The following is a 5945-nucleotide window of genomic DNA, read 5'->3' on the forward strand; positions in this document are numbered from 1 at the left end:
TATATGCATACTTTAGAGAGTACACTGAGTAATATATATTTGTATGAAGTATTGTAAAAAACACAATTACTCGCCGATTAATCCCCGATTAATCATTTTTAGGAGCAATCCGTTCCGATTTTTAAAAATCCGTTTAATTAAACGGTCAACGTCAATTGATGGATTAAAATCGAATTTGGTAATCAAAGTTAGTTAAAGTAAAAAATGATTAACATTTTAACATGAATTTAAACTAGAATTTTATAGTTTTGAAGGAAAATGGACAATTTTAGACAATTTTATTAAAAATGTCTTTATATTTATGGGGTTTTTTCTATAGTTACACATATAATTTTTACAACAACAACAACAATACCCAATCCCACCAATGTGGGGTATGGGGGAGGTTGATCGTAGACAATCCTTCCTCTATCCTAGAATAAAGAGCGATCATTTCTCCACCCCGAGTGTAACACTCCCAAGAGTAGAGAAATTCCTTTCTCTCTATATTCGTCAGATAGAGAGATTGCTTCCAGGGACCTCCGGCCAGAAAGTAAAAAAAAAAAACGATACAAACGAGACGCCATGAAAATGGTGAGATCAAATCTTCATGGGTTTTACATCATGCCTGGGGTTTAATTTAGGCTCTAAGTGGCGGTAAAGTCGCCAATAAATCGATGCTTGCCGTTGACTCACTTAGTAGAGCCATAAAATATATATATATATATATATATATATATATATATATATATATATATATATATATATATATATATATATATATATATATATATATATATATATATATATATGGGAACGTACCTTAGACTGCCGTGCGAAGCTCAAGGGATGACGGGAAATGCTACACTACATACCAACATACCTGCATACGCATACATACATACGAGAACATACGAGCATACAACCATAGACATGACGGCCAACAAAAAAGCACGCATACCAACAAACATAAACATGCATACCCAAAAACATACCTACATCACATGCTAGCAACCATAACCCAAACCCTAAACATAAACATGCAAACAAACCAACACAAGCAAACATACATACCCTACAACCAAACAAACTCATACGAACCAGCACATACATACATACACAAAACCAAGAAGAGGTCCAGGTAAACACACAAACACACAGACCCACAAACGCAAAACAAACAACAACCTACTCGTCTATTCTAATTCTAGTCCTCCACGTAAGCCTATCAGAAGTCATGTCCTCGGTCAATAAAAGTTCCTTCAAGTCGAGCTTAATATTTTAATGTATACAGTACAATCCGATTAATCTTCGATTAATCCCCGAATTGTCAATTAATCCTTTCAAAGTCCCGACCGATTAATCCCCGAATAGCGAATTTTGTAACCTTGTTTGTATGTATATGTATATGAATTGTTTGTAATGTTGTGTATTTTATTTTAGATGTATTTTTTTTATCTTATTTTAATAGAAATATATATATTGGTGTTGTGTAGAATGTTGTCGACTACACTTGAAGTTGTTTTAGCAATTTAATGTAAAGAAACACCGATGGATCAATGAAGGTGACTAACAAATAAACGTCATATTCATTATATTATATTATTATATTATACTCTATACTAATTCAGTAAAAAATAAAGCAAACCAACTACAGTATAACAGTAAACTGTACAGTATAGCAGTAACATTCCAAAAAAAAAAAAAAAAAACCACACTACTTTTTCTCTGGAGAAGACCGCTTAGTTTTTTTTTTTTTTTTAATATCAAAATCCAATCAATCTGTTAGAAGCAAATCGATGATTCTGATGATTTTTTTACCAAAATCCAATCATATACTATAATTTATTCCATTAGAATCAAATCGATGATTATAATTTATTCCGTTAGAAGCAAATTGATGATTCCGGGTTAACAACAACGTAATAAGCAATTGCAGCTATCAATCGGTTTTGGTACATCTTTTAATCAGGTTTTAATCAGGTTAGTATCTTGACCCTTCTAATTTTATTTGATAGATTTTGAGGCTTGAATACATTCAGAAGATTATTAATTTAAGTTAAAGAAGTTTTTTTTTTTTTGTTCTTGAATATGATTTTTTTTTTTCTTTTTGATTTTGTTGTTTTGCTGATGGTGAGTTAACCCACAAAAGAAATTATCATTGTGGAGATGTTCATCTGGGTACTTGATGATAATCATAAAGTAAGCAAATGACCGGGTCCATAATATTTCTTTCAATTCTTATGTATAATTTGACTTCTTATTAGAACCCTCTCTTAAATTATAAATAATAATATACACTCAATATATTAAGCTTCATTAGGATTGATATGCATACTGATATATGCATACTAGAGCATTATGTTAGTGTATTAATGTATTGTGAACTTGAGTATTTCAGGTTAGCGCAGCCGCTGCGGTACGATTTCTATTGACCGATATCTTAAACTATATGATTTGCAAAACTGTGACATGATGGGTTGTTCGGTAATCACCATCCACTGTACACCATCTACCACCATTAGGGTTTGAGCCCTCGGCGTTTGGTCCACAGCAACTTTTTAAGGTGATTTATTTATCCTTTGAACAATTCATCTGATTCATGTAAGCTTCTTTTTTTGGTCGATTTTGTTGCTGAAATTTTGAGTTCGAGGTTGGCTCGATATATATATTTTTTTAAATCGGAATTATTAAGTGTTAAAATTTTGGTTTAGTTTGGGTACAATCAGATCAGTTATTTAGATTACGACATCAATTGGTCTTATTAAGTGTTGAAATAGTGTTTAAGCTCAATTTTAGACATCTTTATTATTTGAATTGTAATTGTAATGTATCAAAACTTTTTTAGTTGCTGATATAGGTGTCAATCAACATACTGTGACTGTTGTTATTTGGCATCTGTTAAATATGTATGACTTTATAAGTACATGTAGCTATGTGTTGATTCAATTTTTAAGCGATTAGGATTGCCGAAGAATCCACAACTGTTGTTCCATACAAGTTTGTGCTTATTTTAAATTGTGATTATGTTAATTACTTTCTTCGTGTTCCAGTTCTTATATAAGCCCTAAAACCTAATTCAGAAAAATCATTTGGTGCGTAGTATTAACCAATATACCTAAATTATTTATAATCAGGTACTTCTACTTTTTAGGACTTTTGTGGAGATTTCGTAGCTTCTAATTAAGTACATTTTTTGTTTTATCTGTGCCGTTTCTTCTGTTTTGGATTTGTTTTCTTTTGTGTCGCTACTAATTTTGGGTTTTACAACAGCTTATGCATTTAGTAGTCATGTGACAGAATTTTGTTCTTGAAATATGGGTAAAAGTTTATCCAGCTCTGTTGTTCCCGTTGTCCTGTTGTTAATGAGGCATCAACGACGTCCTCTAACATCGAATCTCTGCCGTTTGTTAAGTAGATGGGTGGAGGGAGGTAGTTTCTTCTGCATTGTTTTGTTAACTTAGATGGTGTAAGTTGATTTAATATCCTATATAACGTATTTTATGCTGTTGTTTGTTTTTATTACAGGATATTTGGCTCTTTCTCTGCTGAATGTTTGAAGGTGACTTTTTCTAAGTTAGGTATCCGGCATGGGACGTCTTACACTCTGACTGTTTGCTTGAACATGAAGGACCACGCCGGCAATTGTTTTAAAATTGTGGAAACAGCACTAGAAATATATGGCTAACGACATCCCTATTAGAGAAACCTTTGTTGAGACGTGCTCCCGTTGTTTGTTTAAAACCTAAGGGTATGTATCTACGGGTAAGCTACGTTAATGGATCAGAATGTTAGTTTACTTACGTTTTATGTTTCTTCAATTTGTTTTCATGTGCACCTTGCCCTTACGTGTTGGTGTTCCCTTTGTTTGTTACTGTATCTTTGTGCAAACAACTCATGTTATTATTATTATTGTTTCTTTCAGTTGGTGGTGGCTCTACTCTGATGCTGAAGAAGTAATTCTTCAACTGCATATCGCGCCTGTCACCATATACTTTTTATGCTACGTTTTAATCATCGAGTTAGTGCCTCACTATCCTTCTTACAATGCAATTGTGGTTACCCTTTTGTGAACTGCAACTTATATTATTGCTACACTACCTGATGTGGTTTTCCTTATTGAAATTATATTTGTTGAAGAGATTGGTTCTATCTTCACAATCTTTTAATCCCTCGAATGTGCAACTGGTAATTTAGGTGTTCCTCAATATTGTGTAACATTAACCGCCACATTTTGATACCCTAAAATCGAATCAAAAAGCATGTCAGGCCTTTGATGATCCATTGAAATCAGAACATGTTGGTTGTCTTCCAGTTTTTGCACTTCTTCATGGTAGTGGTAATGATTTGTTATTATTTTAATGTTCATTATTACTGCTACTAGATTGAGTATGGTCTATAACGAACTTCTGCCTAATTATAGAGTATATGGTTATGCTTTGCTATTAAATAGTTTCTTGCTTGAAATTATTAAAAACATAAATAAACTAATAAACAGATACATGACTAAGTCATAGATTAGGTCATAATGATAAAAGTTTGGGTATTAGTATTGATCAACTCTCTTACTGTTTGCAATGGTGTCTAATTAATTGCTAATTTGTTATTCATGCTTTTATCACTAAATAATACTTGATTGTTTTTTGTAGTTAATACATTAGTGCTTTATCTTGATCAATTTTTCTTCATGTTGTTTTATATTATTAAATATAGATATAGATGGTAATACTAGCTAGCTTACATGCTAATGTACATGATACTGTTGACTGTAATGTTGAGCAATTTATGGTATCATCAACTGAGATTGAAGCGTTTCTACAACGCCAAGATATATTTGCTCTATTAATTGTGTATACATGTGATTATTAATTAAAGTATATACCCTAGATATTGATACATTCTAATTTGCCCTTACAGTTCTACAAGCAACGAATGATGGTCAACATCGATGACGTTTTGTCGAATATGGGACAAGGAGAAGTAGTCACATGTTCGATTCTTGAATTGATGTTTTGTCATGTGCTAAGCACCTAAGTGATACTATGGCATAATCTCGCAGTAAGTCCAGCTACCATACTTGTAGTTTATGGTAAGTAGTTGAGTAGCTGCGAGTCTTTGTATATTGTATATTTGTACATCACTTTTTAAAAAATAAAGCTCTTTGTATATACAGATACGTGAAATCATGTGGCTTCACAACAGTAGACGAAGAGAACCACCAAGTGCGTAATATTAATTGCATTCCTCGCCATCAACAGATCCACTGCAACGCGCGAACCACTTATCTAGTTGTTATCTAATCTCTGTCGATACATGTGTTGTCGTATTCCTTATATATATATATATATATATATATATATAAAGCCGGGCTTCTTTTTTTTTTTTCTCCCAACAAATCCCTTTTATTTATAGGCAACATAGTCTAAATAGTCAATTTGGTATCTATACAAAATTTGATTTAACCAATGATTTAATTAGAGGTGTAATTGGAACAAGAGTATCAAACTTTTTAATTGCATTATCAATTAGAAATGTATTTTCTAGCATTTTACTACGTATCATTGAAGGCTCTAGCCGCACACTTGAACGATAACCTAGAAAGTCGATGGAATGATTGTATAATTCGTTTTCCGTATACCTGGCATGTTTCTTGGTAGGAGTAACATGAAGCTCAGAATTAAGAATGTACTCTAGACGCTCCCAAAAAGGGAATTGATCTATGGTCGATTTCATAATAATTTTTAGTTATACCTCGTAAAAATAGACTTTTCTTTTTGTGGAATTAAGCAATTCCTTTTTTAAAAAGAAACTATGTTCAAGTAGTAAATAGAAAAGATGTCATGATTACAAGAGGCTATCTATCACATATAGACTTTAAGGGCATCGTTACCTAATCAGATGCGGAGACAGTGGGATGCATGTGGATGCTTTGCATCCCCCAACTCTTCAAATAAGCGTTTTATATA

At 32.5% G+C, this 5945-nt stretch overlaps 1 long non-coding RNA gene across 6 annotated transcripts; it reads left to right on the forward strand.

The window, feature by feature from the left end:
• The first annotated feature begins 1779 nt into the window (after positions 1-1779).
• On the forward strand, positions 1780-5332 carry LOC139862989 (uncharacterized). Of its 6 annotated transcripts, none has more exons than XR_011764350.1 (7): positions 1780-1962; positions 2381-2545; positions 3253-3411; positions 3508-3744; positions 3905-4000; positions 4897-5068; positions 5153-5332. It is a non-coding gene; the product is annotated as an uncharacterized lncRNA (long non-coding RNA). The 6 variants fall into 6 exon arrangements; XR_011764353.1 differs by lacking the exon at positions 1780-1962 and adding an exon at positions 2039-2181 and having other exon boundaries at positions 3280-3411; XR_011764352.1 differs by lacking the exon at positions 1780-1962 and adding an exon at positions 2040-2181 and having other exon boundaries at positions 3508-3730.
• Positions 5333-5945: the final 613 nt, after the last annotated feature.

Source organism: Rutidosis leptorrhynchoides, chromosome 8 (genome assembly GCF_046630445.1).
Source record: "Rutidosis leptorrhynchoides isolate AG116_Rl617_1_P2 chromosome 8, CSIRO_AGI_Rlap_v1, whole genome shotgun sequence".
NCBI lineage: Eukaryota > Viridiplantae > Streptophyta > Magnoliopsida > Asterales > Asteraceae > Rutidosis > Rutidosis leptorrhynchoides.